Genomic DNA, 26553 nt, shown 5'->3' on the forward strand with positions numbered 1-26553 from the left:
AACACTGCAACTTTCTTCCCAGTTGCAACGCTGCTCCCTCTCAAAGCATCCCGCCTAGATCCATCCCGTTTGTGCGCCTTTGGCCCTTCTGCCTTTGCAGCCCTCCAGGAGAGCTTTTGGGAGGCCCTTAGCTGTCCCCTCACACCCACTGTTCTGGTCCTCTCAGGAGGAAAAAGCAGAATGTTTTCACTGCTCTCTTTGCAGGACATGGCGGTGGGCATGGAGGACTCTCCAGAGGACAGCAGCTCCTCCACAACAGCCAGCACCAGCCAGCTAAGCTGGGCAGCTGCACAGGAGGCATCTGCAGGCTGGCCATGCCCCCACCTGGCCACACAGGCTCAACATGGCCTCCTGGTCCATTGCCAGCCATGGGACCGTGTGCTGCACGCTGTGCAAGAAGACGGCAAGAAAGAGGAGCATGCTTTGAGCCCTTCTTCTTGCTGCCAGAGGAACAGGGCCAGGGAGAGGGCCTGGAGCAGATCACCGCAATGGGGCAGGGATCTCTACAGCAGGTTGCTGGTCAGCATGGACTACGAGCATTCAGCAGGGAGGAGGAGAAATAGTCCTCCTAGCCATCTCCGTGCTCGCAGGCATGACACAGCTCCAGGACTGTCCAACGGCAGCTTCCGGTTGGCCCCCATGGACGGTGTTGCTTGGGAGCAAACCCTGCCAATGCAGAGTCAGTGGGGCACATCCCTGCAGTGGGGCTATGATCTCCACAGCCGGTGTGTGGAGTGCAGAGACTACAACCCGTTAGTGAGCAGGAGGAAGAGGAAGTGGAGAACAAGTCCTCCACACTGTGCCCAGGCCCCAGGGGATGATATAGCACCAGGACCCTCCAAAGCCAGCTCGAAGTGGGCTCCTGCACCCAGGGCTGCCAAGGAGAGCACTCAGCTGAAGCAGAGAAGGTGGAGCAGATCCCTGCAGCGGGGCTATGATCTCCGCAGCCGGTTCGTGGAGCACACGGACTACCAGCCGTCAGCCAGGAGGAGGAGGAGCTGCACAACAAGTCCTCCCCATTGTCCCTGAACCTCAAGGGAGGATGCAGCTCCAGAGCCCTTCAACGCCAGCTCCAAGTCGGGTCCTGACCCCAGGGCTGCTCAGGAGCAAACTCAGCTGAGGCAAGAGAGAGTACAGCAGATCCCCGCGGCAGGGCTGTGATCTCCACAGCCACTTTGTGGACACTACGGACTATCCATGTTCCACTTTTGGGATCAACTTGCAAAAATAACACTCGTTTGGTACCAACAGGTAGAAAAGCAAAAGCCAGAATTAAAACCACTTGTTGGCATTGCGTATGTAATTTCTGAGGTGTTTTCTTCCCTGTAGCTTTTGTGGCAGTTGCTGGAAATACCCAGTGTGGGAGATTTATGTCTTGGGATCTGGAAAGCAGTGTGCTTGCCTGTGCCCATCTTGCAGTCTCTTCATTCTAAATATGGAATTCAAGTCAACCTCAGGGAAATGGGCTGGATGAGCCGACAGGGAGGGGGACTTGACACCGGATAAACGTCCAGGCCCAGAGGGTGCTGCTCAGCGGCACCAAGCGTAGCGTGAGGCCAGTAACTGGTGGTGTCAGCCAGGGATCGGTACTGGGTCTCATCAGCGTGCAGAAATTCTGCTCTGAGCCATGGAGGATGCAAGGCTGGCGATTCTGTGAAAGGGATGCCTAGAAGAGGATCCAGCCACCAATGCTGCCCCCCCTCAGGCGGCCATCGACAGCTCCAGCAGGAAGCTGCAGCCCGTGGAGAGGAGCCCAGGCCGCAGGAGGCTCCTGGAGGAGCTGCGGTCCGTTGTGTGAAGCATTTCAGTGGTGGTCCGAGTAGGGCCACTCTGGGCAATTACAAGCTGCACACAGCTGTGGGAACGCGACCTTGGAGAGGGGAGCTAGGAGGGTTGTTATCTCAGAGAGGGGAGCTAGGAAGGTAGTTCTTGAGCAGGATGTTGTATCCGGGAACAGCTGTTCGCCTTTCTACTACGTCGTTTTGTTTGGTTTTTTTTCCTCACCTCCCTTGAGGTGGTGTCAACAAAGTTCTGGCTTGTTTCTCAAGCCAAGTGGCAACCAAGGCAGGAGACTGTTGGCCCCTGCCCGGCCTGTGGCTCAGCTGCACCCAGCAGCCAGGAACGGTGGGGAAAGGGTCTGTGCTGCTCGTACCAGGGGTGCCCTGAACCGGTGCTACACTGGGGGTAACTGTTTTGGGCTGCTGATCAGAGCCTCCTCAGCTGCCTCTGGCCCAGCTCACCTTGCCTTCTCCTCAGCCTGCTTGGGCCTCTGCCCCTCGGGCCCCAGGCCGGCTGTAACTGACAGGCCACCCTCTGGCTCTGCTGATTGGCTCTGCTGTGGCCAATGGCACAGCTGTTGCCAGGCTGCCAGTGAGAGCCCGGGCCTCCCCTCACCAGCAGGAAGATCAGGGGATTCACAAAGTCCAAGCATGCGGGTGAGGCTGTTACTCACAGGAGTCATTTCCCATTGCAGCCATCGCTCCAGTTACGTCATGGTAAAAGTCGGCGTCGCTGTTGCGCCTCCCCGGTGGGCACAGAAGGGCCTCCCGGAGCTCCCCGGAGGTGGGGACGCATCTGTCTGTATTATAGGGTGAGCGGTGACTCGTCCGGAGGGCAGTGTCAACCAAGGGCTGTTAGACGGTGTGCGAGACCGAGGTGGCTGAGGCAGTGAAGGGGCGAAGCACGGTGGCTGTAGTAGCCGGCACTCTAGCGCTGGAAGGCTGGGGCAGCGGCAGACGGCCGAGGAGGCGTGCGGAGCGTGTCCACAGCTCCCCCAGCCCCCAAGAGCCTGATGATGTGGAGCGGGCGAGGCGGCGGCACTGCTGCCTGCTGGTTCTCCGTTTTCCCCCGTGTAAACCCCACGTGGGCGGCCAGCGGGGTGCAGGGTCTCCCGGCTTGCCGGGGTCTGGAGGGCTCGGTGAAGGGACTGCATAGCATGGGCCAAGGTGGTGGCACCTCGTCCCCAGTTTCCCTGGGGCATGTGTTTCCCCACGGGGCAGGGCGAAGACCGGTGGCCAGCAGCGCTTGATCGGCACTCGAACGCTGAAAAGTCCGGGGGGGCAAGGCCTGCTGTGGCTTCCCCCGGGCTCCCCGGCAAGGTCCCCTTCACGGGGACGGGCGGTGGTGGCGGCACCTCGCCCGCTTTTTTTTTTTTTTCCCTGTCACTCTGGCCTTAAGCTGGAAGCCCGCGAAGCAGGGCAGATCGAGACCAAACGCAGATGGCCCCGGCGGCATGTGGAGCCCGCCTGCAGCTTCCCCTCTAAGAGCCCAATGACGGTGCGGGCGAGGCGGCGTCACCTCGCTGTCTTTTTTGCTGGCGTGAGACAAGCCCGGGCAGCCCGTGGCATCTGGCCTGCCCCGGCTTTGCCAGTTGGCCCTGAGGGCTCGGCAATGGGACTGCGTAGCGCCGGCGGTGGGTGTCAGCTGGAAACCGGTCCTTTTGTTTTTCCGCTCATTTTCTGGCCTTAAGCTGCCCGCCGGACCCCGTGGCCAGCAGCCGCGGGCAGACGGGACGGCCGGGGAACATGGAGCCTGCCGCAGCTTCCCCCGGCCCAGGAGAAGCCTGGCGGCGGCACGGGCAAGAGGGGGGACGGTGCCTTGCCTTCCTTTTCCTCCGGCCCTAAGCTGGAGCCCGCCAAGCGGGAAAGAGGCACGGTGGTGGCCAGCAGTTAAATGCAGATGGACCCGGGGTGTCGAGCCTTCAGTGGCTTTCCCCATCTCCCCAATACCGGGCAATGGCACAGGTTTGAGACTCTGTGCCACCTGGTTTTCTGTGTGGTACTTTTTTTTCTTTTTTTCCCACCCCACACTTCTCACTTCTCATAATGCCAGGAAACAGATGATACAAAAAATTTGGAAGCAGTTATGACTTGTAAAAAATAAGCTATTCCATCTTCTCCAATGAACGGTGTTTGACCTTATTAAATACTGAAAAGCAAGAAAAAGATTATAGGTGGTGGTCTCTATTTATTACTCCCTCTTCTTTAGATAGAGAAGTAGCTGGAAACACTAAAGGAAATAAAGCTGGGGCTAGTAAATCCCTAAATCTTACAAATAAAAGAAGTTAAACAGAACAGGTAACACTACATTAGGACAAAAAGTACATCCTGCAGAATGATAGCATGCCACCTGCAGCAGCTAATCAAATCTAACTCTTCATGTTGTTTTTATTTTTCATCTCAAAGGCTGTCATTCTTCCCTGGGGTCTCAGCCTTCCAGGCCCGCCTTACACTCGGTGGCTCCTCCTTTTCTGCTGGCGTTGCAGCATCACGAACCGGGTGAGGATTCGTTACTGGAGTGGGGGAGGCCGTTTCCGTAACTGCAGAAAACGGAATGCCTGCTGTGTGTAAAGGGGCCGGTAGATTAGCCCGACTACAACAGTAAAAAAGTTGCGGTGCTGCTCTCCCAGCTCTTGCCGGGAGGGCAGAGATAAGGCGCGGCGCGGGGGAAAGGGGCGGCCCGCTGGGGCTGCTCGAGCAGAGGAGGCCGCTTTCCGGTACTGCGAGACCGCCCGGTTCCGAAGGGACGATAACGCCCAGGGAACCCAGCTGGCAGCCCCTCGGGGCTGCGGCTGTCCCGGGCCTGGCCCCCGGGCCCTGCTTGGGGTGTCCCCCGGAACCGCCGTCCGAGCGCAGCCCGGCCCCGCCGCTTCCGCTGCCGCCCGTCCGTGGCGGAAAGGGCCGTGTGCGGCGGAGCGCTTCCGGGGCGGCGGGGCCGGCGGGAGAAGCGGCGGCAGCATGACGACGCTCCGCGCCTTCACCTGCGACGACCTCTTCCGCTTCAACATGTGAGCGCCGCCCGCCCGCCTCTCCTCTCCTCTCCCCGCTCCCGCCCGGCCCCGGGGAACGCGCTGGCGGCTCCCCCTTCCCGCCGCCGCCCCCTCCCCTCTCCACCCCTCTCCCGGGGGAGCTCGGGGCGGCCCTCGGCCGGCGGGCGGGTCCCGGGCCCGTGGTGAGCGTCGCTCTCCGCCCCCCCGCAGCAACCTGGACCCGCTGACGGAGACCGTATCCTTCCCGCTGCCGCCGGGGAGGGGGCGCGGGGCCGCGGCGACAGCTTGCTCCTTAACCGAGCGCCGCAGTACGGGACACCCTTCTACCTGCAGTACCTGGCCCACTGGCCCGAGTATTTCATCGTCGCCGAGGCGCCCGGCGGGGAGCTGATGGGTTACAGTGAGTGCGGTGCGGTGCGGCGCCGGGCTGGCCGGCGCGGCCGTCCCGCGGCGTTGCGTGTTTGGGGGGGGATAGCGCGGGAGCTTTTCGTGCTCTTCGCGTTTTCCAAATAGCTGGCGGGGAAGAGGAGCCTTGTGTAGCATCTTCCCGCTTCATACGTGTCTGAGGGTGTCCACAGGCCTCGCAGCAGCAGTTTCTGGTTTGACGTGCCCAGCGCAGCAGGGACTGCGGTAACCTCCGCCCAGGGTCGTGCAGGTGAACGCGTGTGCGCCTTTCTGCCATCCTGGAACTGGGCCCCTGCACCCCGCGCTGGGCTCGCGCGCTGTCAGCCATCAGGGAGTACAGATGCTGGGCTGGGGTTTTGCATGGGCCTGCGAGGGAGAGCTCTGGGTCTGGATGTCAGTTGCTTCTTTGCCGTGGAATACTTGTGTTTCTCAGAAATTATTCCAAATAGAGCTGGTGGTCTGTTTATTCCTTCCAGCATTTGCTGTGCAGAAGGTTTCTCTGTACCCACCACATCAGTTGCTTATTAGCAGTGACTGGGATGTTTATGGGAGTCCCGTGTGGAAGTATGGAATACTCGAGTGAACTAACACTGGTTTGGCTCTGTGTAGAAAGGAGAGGAACTGTAAAGAAGCCCCCCAGAACAATGTCCCTCTTTTTTTATTTTCTTTTTTTTTTCCCCCTCCCTTAAACATACTGTGTTTGCAAGCCTTAGCTTTCTGTTGCCAGCTTGGCAAAATGTCCCAAGCTCTGTTCTCTCTTGGTCACCAAAAGTCTCCAGTAGTTGTCGGGATGGTGAATTAGCTTTGGGCCTCTAGCCCTCCGTTCCTCCGTTACTTTAGTCAGGTCTTGAATTCAGCTCAGGGAAAGACTCATGAGACTTGCTCAAAACTCGGATTTGGAAGTCATTCCTCAAACAATGAATTTGCAAAAAAAGTTTTGTTTTGTTTTGTTTGGTTTTTTTTTACACTGGTCAAGAGACCACTGTAATACTTGAGCAAAATGACATTTTTAATGGTTGCTGAATCGGAGCAATAACATAGAGATCCCTCTCTGAGCCTTTACCACTGTCATTGCAATGTTTGTTTCTACGCTGTTTGGTTCTTTTGTAAAGATGTACAGCTGTGGGTGGTGCATCATTCCAGAGGCGCTACCGCACTGATGCTCTGTATGTTCACAGTCATGGGTAAAGCGGAAGGCTCTGTGGCTAGGGAAGAATGGCACAGACACGTTACTGCTCTCTCTGTTGCACCAGAATTTCGACGGCTGGGTTTGGCTGCTAAATTGATGGAACTACTGGAAGAAATTTCAGAAAAGTGAGTACTATGCTTATCTTTACATTTGTCTTTTAAAGTGATCTTTCTACAGATGCATGTCTGTGGCATAGATATTTGATTTGCATGAAACAGACCCAGAATTTTGCGTTGAGTAGTGTTCTGATTTGCTGAAATTCCCCATAGCTGGAGAACAAGAATTATGAATGTTGCTTGGTGGTTTAAAATCTCAGGGTTTCTCTGAAAGCTGCCTTGCTAGGATGAGTCGGAAGTAGCCTGAATTCCAATAGAGATACTATATAAAAGATCCTTTTCTTGGCAGGAAAAGAGCTTCACTAAGCATCAGCACTGTTTCCCACAGGGTCTCCAACATAGGTGTTCAGTAATCGTGGGCTTTGTGCAATTCCCTCAGGCACAAGCTTGGAGCAATTTTGTACGGCAGAGAGAATCTGAGCTTAGTTTTCATCTCGTGTGTGGTTACGTGTACCCGCACAAACTTTAATTTAGCGTCAAATGAACCCACAGGGAAATGTCCCCACCTCATGCTAATAGGGCAACAGCACTGTAGTTGGTAAAATCAGAAAATAGTATGATTTTCTGAAAAATCTGCCTTGTGAGGAGAAGGACTGTCTCCTGTTAGGCAACTGAATTTTGTGGCTGATTCCACTGCCCCACCTATGCACTTTGAAGGAGGTGCTCCTTAAGCCGATGCAATCTAAAATGTGGATTTTATAGAATCATAGAATGGTTAGGGTTGGAAGGGACCTTCAAAGGTCATCTAGTCCAACCCCCCTGCAAGGAGCAGGGACATCCCCAACCAGATCAGGTTGCTCAGAGCCTCATCCAGCCTGGCCTTGAACGCTTCCAGAGATGGGGCCTCCACCACCTTTCTGGGCAACCTGTTCCAGTGTTCTATAACTCGCATCGTAAAAAATTTTTTCCTAATTTCTAATCTAAATCTACCCCCCTCTATTTTAAAACCATTACCCCTTGTCCTATCGCAACAGGCCCTACTAAACAGCCTTTCCCCATCTTTCTTGTAGGCCCCCTTGAGGTACTGGAAGACCGCGATCAGGTCTCCCCGGAGCCTCCTCTTCTGCAGGCTGAACAGCCCCAACTCTCTCAGCCTGTCCTCATAAGAGAGGTGCTCCAGCTCTTTTATCATCTTCGTGGCCCTCCTTCCGACCTTCTCCAACTGGTCCATGTCCTTCTTATGTTGGGGGCTCCAGAACTGGACACAGTACTCCAGGTAGGGTCTCACCAGGGCAGAGTAGAGGGGGAGAATCACCTCCCTAGACCTGCTGGCCACACTTCTCTTGATGCAGCCCAGGATGCGGTTGGCCTTCTGGGCCGCAAGGGCGCATTGCCTGCTCATGTTAAGCTTCTCATCCACCAGCACTCCCAAGTCCTTCTCCTCAGGGCTGCTCTCAATCCATTCCCCACCCAGCCTGTATTTGTGCCTGGGATTGCCGTGACCCAGGTGCAGGACCTTGCACTTGGCCTGGTTGAACTTCATGAGGTTGGCACGGGCCCACCTCTCCAGCCTGTCAAGGTCCCTCTGGGTGGCATCCCTCCCTTCCAGCGTGTCGACAGCACCACACAACTTGGTGTTGTCGGCAAACTTGCTGAGGGTGCACTCTATCCCACTGTCCATGTCGCTGACAAAGATGTTGAACAGGGCCGGGCCCAGCACAGACCCCTGAGGGACGCCAGTCGTGACCGGTCTCCACATGGACATTGAGCCGTTGACCACCACTCTCTGAGTGTGGCCATCCAGCCAACTCCTTACCCACCGAGTGGTCCGTCCATCAGACCCATGTCTCTCTAGTTTAGAGAGAAGGATGTCGTGCGGGACAGTGTCATAAGCTTTGCACAAGTCCAGGTAGATGATGTCAGTTGCTCGTCCCTTGTCCACCGATGCCGTCACCCCGTCATAGAAGGCCACCAAATTGGTCAGGCACGATCTGCCCTTGGTGAAGCCATGTTGGCTGTCACCAACCACCTCCTGGCTCTCCATGTGCCTTAGCATGGTTTCCAGGAGAATCTGCTCCATGACCTTGCCAGGCACAGAGGTGAGGCTGACTGGCCTGTAGTTACCTGGGTCTTCCTTATTCCCCTTTTTAAAAATTGGGGTTATGTTCCCTCTCTTCCAGTCATCGGGGACCTCACCAGACCGCCACGACTTCTCAAATATGATGGCCAGTGGCTTGGCAACTTCATCCGCCAGTTCCCTCAGGACCCGCGGATGGATCTCATCAGGACCCATGGACTTGTGCACCTTTAGGTTCCTCAGATGATCCCGAACCTGCTCTTCGAGTACAATGGGCGGTTCTTCATCCTCGCAGTCCCTGCTTGCACCTTCTACAGCTTGGGCGGTGGGACAGGAACTCTTGTTGGTGAAGACTGAGGCAAAAAAGACATTGAGAACCTCAGCCTTCTCCATGTCCTGGGTAACCAGGACACCAGTTCCCTTCTGGAGGGGGCCTACATTTACCCTGGACTTTCTTTTGTCCCCTACGTACCTATAAAAGCTCTTCCTGTTACATTTTATACCCCTGGCCAGATTCAGTTCTGCCAGGGCATTGGCCTTCCTTACCTTATCCCTGGCCACTCGCGCAGCCTCTTTGTAGTCCTCCCAGGCTACCTGTCCCCGCTTCCACCCTCTATAGGCTTCCTTTTTTACTTTCAGTTGGTCCAGGAGCTCCTTGCTCATCCACACCGGCCTCCTGGCCTTTTTGCCCGACTTGTTTTTCATCGGGATGCACCTCTGCTGAGCTTGGAGGAGGTGCTCCTTGAATATGGACCAACTTTCCTGGGCCCCTCTTCCCTCCAGGGCCGCCTCCCATGGCACTTGGCCCATCAGGTCCCTGAAGAGGCCGAAGTCCGCCTTCCTGAAGTCTAGGGCAGAGAGCTTGCCGTGTATTTTCCTTGCTGCCCCGTGGATCTTGAACTCCACCATGTCATGGTGGCTGCAGCCAAGGCTGTCCTTTACTTTAACATCCCCCACCAGCCCCTCCCTGTTGGTGAGTACAAGTTCGAGCATGGCACCCCTCCTTGTCGGCTCCTCTATCGCCTGCAGGAGGAAGTTGTCATCCACGCATTCCAGGAACCTCCTGGACTGCCTGTGCCCTGCTGTGTTGTCTCTCCAACAGATGTCAGGGTGGTTGAAGTCCCCCATGAGGACCAGGGCCTGTGACCGTGAGGCTGCTCCTATCTGCCTATAGAGCACTTTATATGCTCTGTCCTCCTGGCCAGGCGGCCTGGAACAGACCCCTACCGTGACGTCCCCTGTCCGTCCCCATCCTCTAATCTTGACCCATAAGCTCTCTGTCAGCTCCTCCTCCATCCCCAGGCGGAGCTCCACACACTCCAGCCGGTTGCTGACGTAGAGAGCGACACCCCCTCCTCGTCTCCCCTTCCTGTCCTTTCTAAAAAGCCTATACCCCTCCATGTTGACGCTCCAGTCGTATGTGTCATCCCACCACGTCTCCGTGATGCCAATGAGGTCGTAGCCCTGCTCGTGTGCAAGCATCTCCAGCTCTTCCTGTTTATTCCCCATGCTGCGTGCATTGGTATAGAGACACTTCAGCTGGGCCCCCGACAAAGCCGACTTGCTGGCTGGAGTGACAGGGGTGCTATTGGATCACAGTTTAGGTTTATTTGCACTTTTCTGTGATCCTTCCTCAGCTTCTGGACCCTCGGTGCTGGCACTGGCGCCATGCTGACAGCAGTGGGCTGGACTGTGCTCCCTCTTCCCCAGCAACACCAGTTTAAAGCCCTCCGGATGAGCCTGGCAATATATATATGTGTATATATATATGTACATATAAAAAAATTCTTATGCTAAAATTGAGATTTTTTTTTTTAAATAATTTCTTACAGATATGAGGCTTATGTGGGTGTTTAGCTTGTCCTGTTCTTCCTGTTCGTAATTCTGAACCTACTGGCTAGTGTAGAAGAATGGTCGTGTGACAAAAATAAAATGGGATTTGTGCCTATACAGGATTTGTTCCTCGGTAAAGGAGTGCGCCTGTTGTTATTGCAGCGTGAAAGATGTTTGATTAGCGCACCACGTGATCAGACCTGTCTTGGTCTGATCACGAGTTAGGGGCTATTATTCAGAAATACGTTCATGTACTATTCCTTACTGTGCTTTCTTGTTTTTCATTTTTTTCAAAGAAAGGGTGGATTTTTCGTGGATCTTTTTGTGAGAGTATCAAATCAGGTTGCAGTAAAAATGTATAAGCAACTAGGCTACAGCGTGTACCGTACGGTATTAGAGTACTACCCTGCTAGCAGTGGAGAGCCAGATGAAGATGCTTATGGTAAGTACTTGTTCTGCCTCAAGCTGAATGGAAAGAGTCTCATGTCAAGGTTTCCTGGGCTTGCTTGTATGATTTTTTTTTTCTTTTTCCTTTTTTTTTTTTATGTGAAGCAAGTTCAGATAGTTGTTGATGAAGGGGATTTTGCATACTCCTTTAGATAGCTTTTCATACTGAAGATTACATCAGTTGCAAAACTTAACCTCGCAATTTACACATTTTGTAGCATCTGTGGCAAAATAAACTACAAAACAAGAATAAGTTAGTAAGTACAAAGACACTTATCCTGTAGGTAAGATGAAAATTAAAATGCAGTTTTTAATCTAATTTTTCTTTCTGAGGGGCCCACACCCAGTGGCTGGGCTTTTTGCTGATGTTACTTGGGGAAGGAATTACAGTGCTTTCCTCGTTTCTTCCCATAGCAGCGACTTGAAAGTTTGTTTTACTCAAATGTCTGACTACAAATTTAAAAGTGTCAGTGGTCAACAGTGGCAGAGAATTGGTTGGCCTTTTCAGCTTAAAAGCGAAGGAACATGGAAATTTAAGTATATTAACGTTAATTCTGTCAATAAAACTGAAGTACCAGCTGCTTCCTCTTTCTAGATCTTTCCTTAAAGTATTCTCCCCTCAGAGTTACACGACCATGCTGTGTATCTTTTCTGTTCTTGCACTGTTCATTTGATACGCAGGGGCTGCGGACAGACATCTACTGTTGCTGCAGACACCTTAAGTCACATTTTTGTCCCTTTAGCCTAGCATTTCCTTTCCATTTGGTTGAGTTTCATGCAGTGTTATATTCCAATTGATAATGTAGCCACTGAACATTAAGGTCATCAGACTATCAGAGTGCGTCCAGAGGAAGGCGACCAAGATTGTAAAAGATCTCGAGGGCAAGACTTACAGGGAGCAGCTGAGGTCACTTGCTTTGTTCAACTTGGAGAAGAGAAGGCTGAGGGGTGACCTCACTGCAGCCTACAACTCCCTCAAGGCGGGCAGCGGGGAGGGAAGGGCTGATCTCCATCTCTCTGGTGACCAGCAATAGGACACCAGGAAATGGAATAAAGCTGCATCGGGGGAAATTCACATTGGACATTAGGAAAAGACTGAGAGAGTGGTCAGTCACTGGAACGGGGTTCCCAGGGAAGTGGTCACGACACCACGCCCGTTAGAGTTGAAGGAGTGTCTGGACAATGTTCTTAGTCATATGGTTTAGTTTTAGGTAGTCCTGCAAGGAGCAGGCAGTTGGACTCGATGTTCTTTATGGGTCCCTTCCAACCTGAGATATTCTATGAAATCTTCTTGATTAAAAATGGTCTTATTGTAAGAGAAAATATGGCTTTGCACAATGACTGTCTTATTACAATAGCTTTTTTTTTTTTTTCTTTTGCCACAGATATGAGAAAAGCTCTTTCCAGAGATACGGAGAAGAAATCGATTATACCTCTGCCTCATCCCGTGAGACCAGAAGACATTGAGTAGCTGTAAGCTGTGATTCTCAGGCAACTCACTAAGAGCATCAGGTTCCTTCTCCCCCTAGCCCCCAAGAACTTATGGATAAGAAATCTTTGGGTTGATGTTTTTCACCATGGAATACCAGAAAGCAATACCGAGAAGCGTACTAATGCCACTTCTGTTGGTAATGTCTGCATACTGCTGCACTTTGCCCATTCTTTTTCCTCTCAAATATTGGACCGTGAGAGACTATTAAAATGGGATTACCTCGTGTATGATGTTTTCTTGTTTTTCCTTCAAACCAAAAATACCTGAGGTCAGTAATAATAAAAACTCTTTCTCTTGTTCATGACCAATGAAAGTAGCGTACAATACCCAAGAAGCACAGCAGGAAGAGGACCATGTAATAATACTTGCATAAAAGATAAACCTCTTATACACAATGTAGAAATGTCTTTCCCCCTTTCACGGCACAGGCGCAGTACTAAACGTGGTTCACTGTCGATTTGAAAAAGCCACACAACCAAGGCAGTCACGGCTTTCTGTCCACCCTGGACCAGGTTCAAGATCAATTCTGTGTTCTGGGTACCCATACACACCTTAACATGCTGCGTCCGCTGGAGTAATCTGCGGTAAAGGTTTCTTGTTTTCTCATACTCCTTTTGCTCAATTTCAAAGTCAATGTAGGATTTCCAAAGAACCTGCAAAAGAGAAGTCTCTCATTATGTTCACAGCATCTTCAAACAGCCCTATAACACTGAGATCACTGACATAATGCTTTTTTTTGTTTTCCCCTTGTTTTAATGGAGGAGCATGGATAAATGTGGAATTTGTAGCAATGAAATTCAGACATAAAAGTGTTGACTGTACAGATAGGATTAAGACTAAGTAATATCAAATCTTGTGCACATAATCCATTTAGCTTAGTCCTGTAAGCGTGTTTTATCGTGGGTTTTATAGTCCTGTGTACCCTGTCAAGAAAGACGGTAGCTTAGATGAGACACAGGCTAAGCCACTCTGGTAAGCAGTTCTGTTCAAGATGATAGACTGTTTACATTTTAATTAGCCACACTGTGTAATAAGTACTGTCGTTTTTTTTCCCAATTTTCTTCCATTCTTATATCCTGCTTTCCATCCCTTTTCCCTCTCACTTTCTGTCCAGTGTCCTGTCTCTCATCTTCTCTTACTCTGTCTGCTCCCCATCTGTATCCCATTCCCCATCACTATTCTGCTCTCTCCTTTCTCTCTTTTCTATCTTTTAAAAAAGTTTCCTGTGCCTTTATTTTCTTTTTTTTCACTTCCCCCATTCCTCTGTCTTGTGCCATGTCCCATTTCTGGGTCCATGGAAGTGACATTAGGAGTGACAGGTTGTCTGAAGCATGTCCCTCTGCCCATTTCTGTTTTCTGCATTCTCCGTCTCTTTGTCCCAATCTGCATCTCTCTCTGTTATCACGCAGTCCCTCTCCCCTGTTCTCTGTCCTACTTTTTCTCTCCATATGCCACATTCCCTGTCCCCATCTTTATTCTTCCTTCTTCCTCTCCTTTTTCTGTCCTTTTGTACTGCTCCCTAACCTTATTTCTTCCTTAATCTCAATGTCCTTTTCCCTGTACCTTTCTGTCTCTGCTTCTTAGTCCTCCTCCCTCGTCTTATTTCTATCTTTATAACCCTCTGTCCTGCTCGCCATCCCTCTCTCCCTCCATTCTTCTCTGCTGCTCCTTGCCCGTGTCTTTCTCTCCCCTCCCCAGTCATTATTTATCTCCCTCTGTCCTTGTCTCCCTCTTTGTCTCTCTGTCCCTCTCTACTGCTCTGTCCTGCTTGCTGCCCCTCTTTCTCTCATTCTGTCCCAGTGTCCTGCTCCCTGATCCTCTTTCCCACTGTTGCTGTATCCTTTTGTCTGTCCTCTCCTCACCCCTCACTCTGTTTCTCTCGTGCTCTCTCTTCCTTTTAAATTCTCTCTCTGTCCTGCTGCCCGTGCCATTGTTTCTTACAGCATCCCTCTGTCCTGCTCCTTGCCACTGTTGTTTTTCAGTTCCTCTCCTGTTGTGCTGCCCATCCCTGGTTTTAGTTCATCTCCATCTTGCTTCCTATTCTTATTTTTTTTCTGTCCTGCTCCCACTCGCTCTTTCTGCCTCTCCTCCTCTGTCCTTGCTGCTTCTTTATCTGTCTCTGTCCTGCTGCCTTTTTTTTCTCACTGTGCATCTGTCCTTCTTCTTGTCTGTGTCTTTCTCTTGCCATCCCGTTCCTTGCCTCATGCATTCTCACAATGCCCCCCTGTCCAGCTGGCTGCCACTTTTCTCCTTTCTTCTGATGTCCTGTGCCCTGCTCCTCATTTTTGGCAGCCTCCACCTCTGCCTAGCAGCCCAGCCCAACAGGAGCCAGTCAACCGACCATGCGAGACGAACATAGCTCTGGAAACGGCTGCCGAGGCATTCCAGGGGCTGGGGGAGCGTTGGCTGCACCTCACTTCTGGGGCTGAATAAACACTCGCCGTGTCCTTTGACTTTCCGGCTGCGTTTCTGCTCCCTGTGCCCGGGGCCAGGGGCTGTGAAGAGCCCATGGGAGGAGGTGATGCAGTGTGGGGGTCAGGCGATGGCCCCCAGTTCCTGCCGGGCTCCAGCTGTGGGCTGGGGCTGGAGGAGCCCCAGGTGCGGGCAGTGAGGGTGATGGAGGCGGCCCCTCCCTGTAAAGGGGTGGGTGCTGCTGGAGGGGCTGGTGCTGCCCTGCCCCGGGTGGCTGTGGAGGGGCCAGTGCGAGCCATGGGAGGACTTACTGGCTGTGGACAGGAGCTGCTGCAGCGGGAAGCTGGAGAGGCTGGTGAAAGGTAAGGAAGAAAAAAACAAATGCCGTCTGACTGGTATCTGCCTCCTGCTGCAGCCCAGAGGGAGCCTCCCTCTCCAGGTGAGGAAGAATTCCTCTTCGTAGCCGGCGGCAGGCCAGACTGGCAACATGCACCGCAGGGTCTGTATGCAACCGAAAGCGCAGGACAGGCACGTGTGTGCGCGTGAGGCTGTGTGTCCTCAAAGCCTCCTACTGTAAGAGTGTAAGACGCCAGTCTGTTCTCTTAAGTGGATGACAGTGAAGTGACCAGAGGTACAGAGGAGGAAGGGAGGGTGGGGTGAGAGAGAGAGAGAGAAAAACTCATCCAAACCGTCAAATTCTCGCAGCAGATCTGAGAGCAGGAGAAGCAATGGGTCCTGGACCAGCAGCGTTGTTTCATCCCTCTTCTGCATCCTCATCCCTCCCTGCCTCTCCCTCTCTTTCTCTCACTGCTGTAGGTTTTTTTTACTTCCCTATACCTCTCCCTCTCTCCTGCTACCTCTTTGCTTTATTTTTCTCTCTGCTGCCCATTTTTTTTCCATTTATCGGTCTGTCTTCCTATCACAATTTTCAAAATTTCTCCTCATCTGCCTTTTAGCCTTTCACAGTTCCCACCCCCCATCTCTCTATGTCCAGGTCCATGTCCCTGATTTTTCAGTTCCTCTCTCTCTGCCCTGTATCCTACATACACCTTTTCTTTCTTACATTAGATTAAGTTATTCCAGGTCCCTGTCCCTTTGTTTTAATTTCTTCCCTTTCTGTGCCATAGCCCACTTTTGTCTGTATCATTCTCTCTCTGTCTGGCTCCCTTGGTCCCTCCCCTTAGCTCTTTGAGGTTTTTTGGTATTTCTCCGCCCCCCCCCCCCCCCCCAACAACCCCTGCCCTCCTGTCTCATGCCCTCACTCCCCCCTCCACCCCTGTTCTGCCTCCCTATATTCCACCCTGACCCCCATAACCCCCTCTGCCTGCAGACCCTGGGGTGATGCCTGCCCCCCACCACCTGACACCTCCCACCTGCTTCCCTGCACCTCACTCCCATCTCAGTTGTTTTAATTGATAATTTGCAATTGTTTTCAGTTTTATCACTTGTCTTTCTGGGGGTTTATTGTTCTCTATTTGTTATTTTTTTACTCTTTTCCTCACAAGTGGTGGTGGTGGTTTGTTTCCTTTTAATTATTAAACTGTTTTCATCTCAACCCATGAGTTTCCTCACTTCCACCCTTCTCATTCTCTCCCCCTCCCACAAGGGCAGGGGCAGAAGACCAGCCCCAGCGGGGTGTATGTCATCCAGCCAGCAAGGTCACCCCCCCGCGTGGTGTGGTGCGACATGGACACCGAAGGCAAGGGCTGGACTGTTGTCCAGAGGAACTCTCATGACACTGAGATCACGTGGAAGCAATCCTGGACTACATACAAGTATGGCTTCGGGAATGTGCAGGGCGATCACTGGCTGGGCACCGAGTATCTGCACCTGCTGACGCAGCAGGGCACCTACAAAATCCGCTTCATCGTGCGGAACAAGGCCAACGTCACCCATTACGCCGAGTACGACATCTTCAGGGTGGAGAGCGAGGATAGCGGGTACCCGCTGAGGCTGGGCAGGTTTTCTGGTGATGGGGATGACTATCTGACCAGCTATCACCCCAAGAAGGGGGGCATACATGACAACATGAAGTTCAGCACGACCGACAGGGACCAGGACCAGTACAGCGGGAACTGCGCCAACAGCTACGGGGGCTGGTGGTATGACCGGTGCCAGAATGTCCTGCTCAATGCCAAAAAACACATCGTTTGGCCAGGATTCTGTGATAATGGCGACTGCACGTCCTCCCTCATCCTGGTCAAACCCACAGATGTGTGCTGACCGTGCCACAGTGCCCAGCCTCCTGGCAGTTTGTGGGAGTGCTGCCGTCCCCAGCTCAGTGCCCTGTTCCCGTGCCTGCCAACAGCCCTGTGCCAGCCCTGCTGCATGTCCTGCACTGCCTGCGGCTCCCGCACCGTCACCAGCTGAACGACAGCAGCTCTGGGGCTCAGGAGCGATCGCCCAGAGCCCCCAGAACGCGGGTGACTTCACTCAGTGCTGCGGTGGTGCCTGGCACTGGGACACAGGCACTGGTTTGGGGTGGGCGCTCCCGCTCCTGTCCTGGGGAGGGGAGACAGTGCAAGTTCCTTCCCTGTGCGATTGGTGTGTCCCTGCTTTGCTCAGGCCCTGCTCCCTCCCCGGGCCCCATACGCCCCACAGCTCTGCTACCCATGGTGGGAGAAATCATCTGCAATAAACCCTGGAGCCAAACTTTGCTGCCTCATGTCTACCAGCCGTCGTGACACTGCACACACGCGCGGGAGCAGTTGAGGTTGAGGTGGTGGATCTAGGGGAAAGTAGGTGTATGATGCAGATCCTCTCCTAGGCAAGGAGACACGCCTGCTTAAAGGATGCCCCATCTCCCTGGCATGTGCAGAGCTCACCTCTCACAGGGCTGACATGGTGGCTTCTGGTTTCAAGATGGTTTGCTCAGCCAGCTGATTCTGCTCCCTGGCTGAGCTGGTGCAGAGCTGGCATAGAATCATAGAATCATAGAATGGTTAGGGTTGGAAGGGACCTTCAAAGGTCATCTAGTCCAACCCCCCTGCAAGGAACAGGGACATCCACAACTAGATCAGGTTGCTCCAACCTGGCCTTGAACTTTTCCAGGGATGGAGCCTCCACCACCTCTCTGGGAAACCTGTTCCAGTGTTCTATAACCCTCATTGTAAAAAATTTTTTCCTAATATCTAATCTAAATCTACCCCCCTCTGTTTTAAAACCATTTCTCCTTGTCCTATCGCAACAGGCCCTACTAAACAGCCTTTCCCTGTCTTTCTTGTAGGCCCCCTTGAGGTGCTGGAAGACCGCTATCAGGTCTCCCCGGAGCCTCCTCTTCTCCAGGCTGAACAGCCCCAACTCTCTCAGCCTGTCCTCATAAGAGAGGTGCTCCAGCCCTTTTATCATCTTTGTGGCCCTCCTCTGGACCTTCTCCAACTGGTCCACGTCCTTCTTGTGTTGGGGGCTCCAGAACTGGACACAGTACTCCAGGTAGGGTCTCACCAGGGCAGAGTAGAGGGGGAGAATCACCTCCCTAGACCTGCTGGCCATGCTTCTCTTGATGCAGCCCAGGATGCGGTTGGCCTTCTGGGCCACAAGAGCACATTGACTGCTCATGTTGAGCTTCTCGTCCACCAGCACTCCCAAGTCCTTCTCCTCAGGGCTGCTCTCAATCCATTCTCTGCTCAGCCTGTATTTGTGCCTGGGATTGCCATGACCCAGGTGCAGGACCTTGCACTTGGCCTGGTTGAACTTCATGAGGTTGGCACGGGCCCACCTCTGCAGCCTGTCAAGGTCCCTCTGGATGGCATCCCTCCCTTCCAGTGTGGAAGCATAGCATGCAGCGGTTCTGTGCTGCTTTTACTTTTTTTTTTTTTTTCCTGAAATATTTCAATGTTCCACAGCACTAGCCTGTACCGTGAGCTTTTCTCCCTTCAGTACGGTTGTTTGTTACAGCTGAGCACAGCTGTTGTACTTAATTCTGTCTGTGGTTTAATTCTTAGGTCTCTGGATGCAATATTGCTTCCAATGGCTTGTTTCAGCCACTGGGCACTGAACTGCGGCTGGAAGATTACGATTAGCCAACAGGGCCAGCAAAGCCCAGCGTTTTGCAAAATCCTTGCCCATAGTTTGCCCCTGTCCATTACTGGGTGGTTGGGGAAAGGGAAGAAACCACGGATTGAGGTGTGGAGAGGGTGGTGGGCTCCATGAGGGTGTGAGAGATGTGGGTCAGTCAGTCCCATAGTACTCTGCTGCACAGGGGGAATGTGGCTATGGATCTCCTTTGCAATGGAGGCAAGTTTCAACTTAGGATTCAAAAGAAGCCACGGTTCCTCTCCTCTTTTTTTTTTTTTGTAAGAAAACATGAGCTTGAGGAAGGCTTGTGGCTGTGAATCCTGAACAACTTGGGACTCTCAGGCCAAGATCTACAGCTGAGGTCCCAGGGCACCCTGCAGAGCTATAGCAGGGTTGCGCCGGCAGCCCTAACTGCCCTGGAGGCCTCTGTGGGCCTGCAGCCCTGATGCATGGGGAGATGAATGTATGAGGGTGCTGCTTGTTAAGAAAGGCTTCCCAGTTTGAGCTATGCAGCACATACAGATATCACCACACTGGAGCAAGCCTCTACAGACCCAAGCTGATCCAGGCCTCTTAAAATTCTGGGATCCCGGCCATGTCAGGCTGCCTCAGCTTTTAAACCTGCCCCAGATGTCCCTGTCATGCAGTGCTGTGTGGCTTTGCAGTGCTGTTGTCCCTTTCTTCCCTGTCCACTCTACCAGTTACCTTCCACGGCCTGGGCCAGCATTCACAAGGTTAACACGGCAGGGTGGTTGGCTCCAGGTCATGGCTGATAGGGCTGAACTGGGCTGATGCCTGCCTCCTACCCTCAGTGCTTGCTCTTGGCCATGTGGTACTGCATTCCCTTTTTGAAAGATGCTCACCTTGAAACACAACTATCTTCTTTAAGTGAAAGTTTTGTCTTTAATTCCTCATTTAAGCCTAATGAAAAATTTTCCCTTTGAAAGTCTTTTCTTACTGCACAGGAGCCTCAGGTCTGCTCCTGGCAAGAAACTGGCAGCAGTTACAAGAAGTTCCCAAGCAAATGAAGGATATTTAGGCATGTCTGTGAAGATTCTGAAAACAATTTTATTCTGCAGGATTGTTGTAGGTTAGCCCTGCTCTGAACCAAGCTACGCAGTCTCTCTCTCACTCCCCCCACCCTCCGAGAGACCGGGGGAGATGATATAAGAAAAAAGGCTTGAGGTTTGAGATAAGGTCAGGGAGAGATCCTTAAAGTTACCGTTATGGGCAAAACAGACTCGACTTGGGGAAAAATAGTCATTTATTTCTCAAACCAAAGCAGGAGAATGAGACAGAGAACAAGATAACCTCCCCCCACCCCCCCTCCCCGGGCTTAACATTATCTCTGCCACCTCCCCCCCCCCCGAATGGCACAGAGGGGGAAGAGGGAATGGGGGTTGCGGTCAGTCCATCACACGTTGTTTCACGCCGCTGCTTCATGGTCGGGGGAAGAACTCCTCACATTCCTCCCCTGCTCCTTCGTGGGGTCTCTCCCATGGGCCACAGTCCTCCGTGAAACTGCTCCGGCGCGGGTCATCTCTTCCACAGGGTGCAGTCTCTCCAGAACGGCTGCCCCAGTGGGGCCTCCATGGGCCACAGCCTCCTTCAGGCACCTGCCTGCTCCGGCATGGGGTCCTCCCCGGGCTGCAGGGGGACCTCTGCTCCTCCATGGGCCTCCCCGGGCTGCAGGGGCACAGCCGGCTCCACCATGTTCATCACCACAGGCTGCAGGGGAATTCTGGCCAGGAGCTGCATTACTGCTCCCCCTCCTTCTGCACTGACCTTAGCGTCTGCAGCCGTTCCTCTCACAAGAAATTCTTCTCAACAGGCTGGCAGACGCCTCTCAGAATCTCATTCACATCCCATCTTCTCTACTCTTTTTTTTCTGTTTTCCCCTTCTTAAATCTGTTATCGCAGAGGCGTTATCAGGGAACATTCTGCTACCAATCGGCTCGGCCTTGGCCAGCAGCGGGTCTGCCCTGGGCCCCGCTGAGTCCACTGGATAAAGGGGAAACAACTTCTAGAAGCTTCTTACAGAAGCTGCCACCGTAGCTCCCCTCACTGAATAAAACCAGGACATTCCACCCCTCACCTCTGTGAATTTGTGCATGTCTGTGCAGATTCTGAAAACAATTTTATTCTGCAGGCTAAAAGCAAAGCAAGAAGAGAATAAGACCTTGCTGGATCAGGAGGGTTTTAGGTTTCTGTGCAGTTTTCTCTCCAGATGGAAAATGTTTGGAAACTGCTGTGTTTGTATAAAGACTTGTTCTACTAATGATCCCTAAAAACCCACCACAGGTGAAAGGCTAGAGACAAAGCAGGGAGCTTTGCTACTTTTCAGGAGAAGAGGAAAAGAAAACAGGTCTTCATATACAGGAACAACTCGATTCACCCCCAGTCCCCCAGCCAGCAAAATGGGTCCCAGCAGGACACTGGTCTGGCCGTGTGCCTGGTGCAGACAGGAGAGGAAAGAGTACTAATGGTAGGGAGCTGGTTTGATGAGGATGGCAGAAGCTTTGCAGTTCCCGTTGCACAGGCTGCCCCACTTTATGGCCCCCTTGACGTTCAGCTGTACGGAATAACATGCCGAGTACCACCACCCGCCCCCAGAGCGGGAAGCGCAGTTCCCTCTATAAGTGTCCTGATCCCAATCTTTTGTGGAGAACTTCATGTTGTTGTGAATGTTCCTGGGATTGTCTGAGTCCATGGCATCCTCCGCTGTCCCCGAGTACGTTCCCAGCCTCAGCCGGTACCCGTGGGACTCATCTTCCACACTGAAGAGGTTGTAGTCTGCAAACTTTGTATTGTTTGCGGCATCCCAGATGACAAACCTGACCTGGTAGACTTTCTGCCTGGAGATCTGATGGATGTACTCAGTGCCCAGCCAGAAATCAGTGTGCACGTTCCCAAAGCCATACTTGTAGGTGCTCCAGGACTCAGCCCAGGTGATCTCCGTGCTCTGCCGGTTCCTCTGGATGACCGTCCAGCCCCCGTCTGTTGTGTTCATCTCGCAGTACACCACGATGGGGTGCAGGCCTGTGGGCTGGATGACGTAGACGCCACTGGGGCTGGCAGCAAGGACCTCACTGCAGTCCTTGGGCAAACCTGCAGTGGGAGAGAAGGTGATATAACAAAAGTCTGTGCAACAGGACAAGACCATGTTTCACCCTGTGGCAGGGAAGAGGGACATCTGGCCAGAGTACCTGGGGGATAATCAGCTGTCCCAGCCCAGAGAGGTGAGTGTGCTTGGCTGGAGGTGAGAGTAGGTTGGCCTCAGCCCTCTGTTCCATTTCCATATGGGACACCTAACAGGAGGCAGCCTCAGTGAAAGGCACCAGACCCACTGGGCTCTGCTGGTATCAGACCAGGAGACTAAGGACACTAGTGGGCTGTTCTGGGTCTCCTGAAAAGGGATTGTGTCGCTAAAACCGGGTCACGCTGAGGAGGAAGGTGAAGAGGACCTTGCCTCTGCCTGTGACTGAGGGAATGGGTGAAAAATGACCCCTTCAAGCACACAGATACCCTTACCAGTCTGCACAATGCGTGCGCACACACACACACGCACATGCATGCACAAGTGCAGCACTGCAATCTGCATGAGGTACACCTCCTCACATCCACCATCCTCAGTCCTGGAGCGGGGCCAGGGCTAGGGACAGCGTAGGGCCCTTCCCCACCCGGAGTTGGCTGCACATGAGTGCGCAGCACTGGGTCCCCCCTGTGCTGGCAGGTGTGGTCCCCCCATGCCTTCAGCTTGCTTGCTGCAGGACCTCCCACTGCGGTAAGGTCATCCTGACAGGTGGGCAGAGCTCCTCTCCACAGCTGAGCAAAGACTGGGGTTGATGTTGCCTCTCCCCAGCGTGCCTGCCTGTATACACTATGGAGGTGGTTTTTGGATCTGAGGCATGATGACACACCCTCTCCCAAGTGTCGCTTTACCAAGCCTCCACTGGCCCAGAGCATGGGCTGGGGCTGCTCACTAGCCAGGGCTGACCCAGACCGAGGAACTGAAGGGGGTTGGTGAGAGTACTGCGATGCCCATGGGATGCTACATACTGGTTTTCTTCAGAGCACTTGCCGAAGTGTTGGAGGGAGATTTCTTGAAGATGTTTAGGGTTTGTACACGCATGGAGTGGCCTGGGGCAGCCAAGACCAGCATGCAAGCAAGGAGTAGGAGGCACTGGGCTGCTAGAAAGGGAAAAGATGGAGAAAAGATGAAATGTGACCCTCCCTCCCGAGAGACGGGAAATCCCATGGCTCCAGCATTGCACAGTGTAACACGACCATGTGAGATGCAGGAGTGCACCAAGCATGCTGAGCAGCATCAGACTGGTCCATGGAAGCTGGAAAGCTTGCCAAAAGGCTTCAACTCTTTTGCCCTAGGGATAGAGAACCTTGCCTTTTCCCCTTGATTAGCTCCTGAAAAGTCACGCATGAGATAATTTTGGGTGGAGTGCCACTACCCTCCACAGTGCGCAAAGACCAGTGCACAGAGCCTCTCCCTACGGCTGGGCTGCCCCACCTGTGCTCCTCCCGTTGCTAGCAAGGAGCGCCCGCTTCCCAGCCCCGTACTCACCCACGGTGTTCAGAGAGGGATGCCCTCAGGAGCACAGAGCTGTGGAGTGGCAGGTCTCACAGAGGCATTTGTAGAGTTCCCTGCTGTGGGCGGGGTGAGTGGATCCTAACCCCCCGCTCCCGGCTTTCTTCCTTCTGGAGGAGGAAACTGGGCTGGCTTTCCTCTGTGCCCTTAGAAAACACCAGCTGAGATGAAGGTGCCTGTGGCTCTAGATGCATAGTTTTCTGAGCTGCAAAGAAAATAACTCCTGTGCCAGCAAAATTTCTTTGAATGGTCTCTTCTGTGAGTGCTTAGCTGCTTGGATTGAATTTCCCCTGGAAACAGCATATTTGGGACCTTTGAAGAGTGCAGCTCAGTAAATAAACACTTGAATGCCAGTCACCAGCCAGTGTGGAAAGCAAACACTGGGGATGTCCCCGCCTCACACCATTACAGCAGGGTGCTGCCAGGTCAACTGCTTCTTGTCTAATGTGCTTGTGAGAAGCCCAGCCTAGCTCTTGGTGGGGAAGTTAGAGCAGTCTTGAGACTCCCAGAGAGACTGACTGTTGTGGGACAATATTTGGAGTGGCTAGTTTTTTCTAGACTGCATGACAGCAGGCAGATGGTCCCCATCTGGGGGAAGCAGAAGAGGTCTCTGTTCCACATTCCCGATCTGCAAGGATGCAGCTGAATGGGTCTGCTGACAGTGGCTAAAAGGTTTCTGTAGGCCAGTTGAGATAGCTGTGGTCTCTGGGACACTGGGTTTGGGAGACTGGCCATGCAGGATGGATGGCTGCAGAGTAGAGCAAGTGTCTGCCCAGGAACGGAACTAAACTGGGTAGATGTTGGATACCTGGAGTACCAGGGGCACTTAGTGAACAATCCAGACCGAATGGAATTGTTATGTTTGTGAGCAGCAGGCCTCAAGGACATCACTGAAGCCGCTTGTGAGAAAGTACTGAAGCTGCCTGTAAGAAAGTACTGAAGCCACCTGTGAGAAAATAATGAGGCCGCCTGTGAGAAAGTAATGAAGCTTCCTGTGAGAAAGTAAACGAAGCAACCTTGAGAAGAAGGAAAACAGCTGGCATACGTGACTGGGGGCTGAACGTGAAGCAGGGTGCAGGTGGAGAGGGCCGTGCGCGTGAACATAGAGACTTAACGAATCATATTTTAGCTAGGAGCGCGTGCATGATATAGTTAACCAATTAGTAGAGAGCTTGCGCATGATACGGAATTAGAAGGGCTATATTAACCGGGATGTATCAACAATAAATTGGCATTTGCTTGATCATATTGGTCGTCAGCAGTGTCCGTTACTTCCGCGTCAACAGGTGGCGCCCGAACAGGGACCCTCAGATCGGCGTTGGTCATCCCGACGGAACCAAAATAGGAAAAGAAGAGGGGGCGGAAGCCGGTCGAAGGCGAGTGCTGCCCCGGCACTCGGGAAGTCGCTATAGCGCAAAAAGGTACAAAAGGTACGGAGGGAATCTCGTCTTGGCCAGGCGAGCGGCCGGGGAGGAGATGGGGTCCACACTGACCAAAGAGGAGTCAGCAGTGGTTAAGCTCCTCCAACATATGCTCTCTATGAGAGGACTGAGTTATGACTCGGCCGTCCTAGAAGCTTTGCTGCAGTGGGCAAAGAAAAGGGAATTAATCTCCACAGTTGATGATGCTTTTGAACTCCCGACATGGGAGAAGATAGGAAAAGAGCTGTGGGATGAAAAAAGTAAAGGATCAAAGGAGGCGAGCAAACTCTCCACCGTGTGGAGGCTAATTAACGAAACATTGATAAGCATGAAAGCCGAACGTTCAGTTGCCACATCTGCTTTTGTGGCCTTAACTCCAGCCGGCAGGTCCACCTCCGCTACTAGCATGCCGTTCTCGGGTTTAACGAGCCCTGCCGCCGCCCCGGCTCGTGCTGAGGGTGGGGGGGTTCGAGTCCCAGCAAGGACTGCAGGAGCTGCAGCCACAGCCCCTATAACTATAGATATACAAGCACCAGAAGGAAAAACTGCCGAAAGCCTTTCACCATCAGATGTACCACCACCAGGCACCCCGCCACACTGCGCCAGTGCAGGCTCAGAGTCACGAGCCTTTTCGCCGGCGCCAGCAGCTCCGGTTTATCCCCCGTTACCACCTTCTTCCCTGCCACCACGGCATGAGGAAGAGGGGGATGAACATTCATCCGGCTTGAAGGATGCACAGCTGCAAGAGACACTAAAAAGGCTAGAAGCCCTAGAGGTTCGCCTAGAAGCGTCGCTGGGAAACTTGTCAACTCCTTCGCCTGTGCCACATCGAGACCTGTCAGCATCCAACCTATTCGTTCCGAACGGAGCATCGGGTGAGATCAGTCTTTTTGCACCTTTGCAAGGGACGCCGGCGGGAGGGGCCGGGGTTTTGAATCCGATAGTGCAGTGGAAAGAGGTGATTCGAGGTGCTTTGATAGAAGGAGAGCCTTTGCCCATGGCATTTCCAGTTGTGACCAATAATACTGGGAGAAGTGTGTGGCAAGCATTAGACTGGAAAATATTGAAGGAAGCTAAAAGTGCAGTTACTCAGTATGGGCTAAAATCATCATATACTCAATCTGTGTTGCAGCATATTTTTTTTTGTCACAGTTTTTAACTCCTTATGATATTAGAATGATTGTCCAGATGCTTTTGCTACTGTCACAGCAGCTGCAGTTCTTTCAGTACTGGCAGGCTGCTTGTGATAGGGCACCTGCAACGCCTCGACAACAGGGTGATCCATTATTCGGGGTGCAAACTCAAATGCTGATGGGAGTGGGACCCTACACACGATCTGATTGGCAAGCGCAATTTGCTACCGAAGTGTTACAACTGGGCCAAGATTTGGCTTATAGAGCGCTTGCTAGGGTGTATGATGAAAAGTCCGGACCTGCCGTTACGTCAGTAAGGCAAGGTCCCACAGAACCATATGGGAAATGTATTGATCGGTTGCACACCGCAATTATGGCTCACCCTGATCTGGATGATGACATGAAAGCAAAGTTCTTAGATATGCTTGCCTTTAATAATGCTAACAAAAAAAAAAAAAAAAAAAAAAAAAAAAAAAAGCCTAAGAGAGCCCTTAAGAGCCCTTAGTGTGCTGCCAAAAGGATCTAGTACAGGGCAACTGCTGGAAGCTGTCGAGCGAATGTTAGAACAAGAAAAGGCTCCGGTCATGGTTGCTGCTGTAGGTGCAGCCGTTAAACCGTTGATATCAATAAAGCAGTGCGTGATTAACTGTCTGTAACCCCCATTCCCTCTTCCCGCCCCCCATCCCTGTCCCGCTCAGGG

At 52.7% G+C, this 26553-nt stretch overlaps 2 pseudogenes; one reads left to right on the top strand and one right to left on the bottom strand.

The window, feature by feature from the left end:
- Window positions 1-15166: 15166 nt before the first annotated feature.
- On the top strand, window positions 15167-17017 carry LOC147601518 (fibrinogen-like protein 1-like protein pseudogene; annotated as a pseudogene).
- A 3370-nt stretch (window positions 17018-20387) lies between these two features.
- Window positions 20388-22954, bottom strand: LOC147601519 (fibrinogen-like protein 1-like protein pseudogene; annotated as a pseudogene).
- Window positions 22955-26553: the final 3599 nt, after the last annotated feature.

Source organism: Chlamydotis macqueenii, chromosome 3 (assembly GCF_036417535.1).
Source record: "Chlamydotis macqueenii isolate bChlMac1 chromosome 3, bChlMac1.mat, whole genome shotgun sequence".
In the NCBI taxonomy this organism is placed as follows: domain Eukaryota; kingdom Metazoa; phylum Chordata; class Aves; order Otidiformes; family Otididae; genus Chlamydotis; species Chlamydotis macqueenii.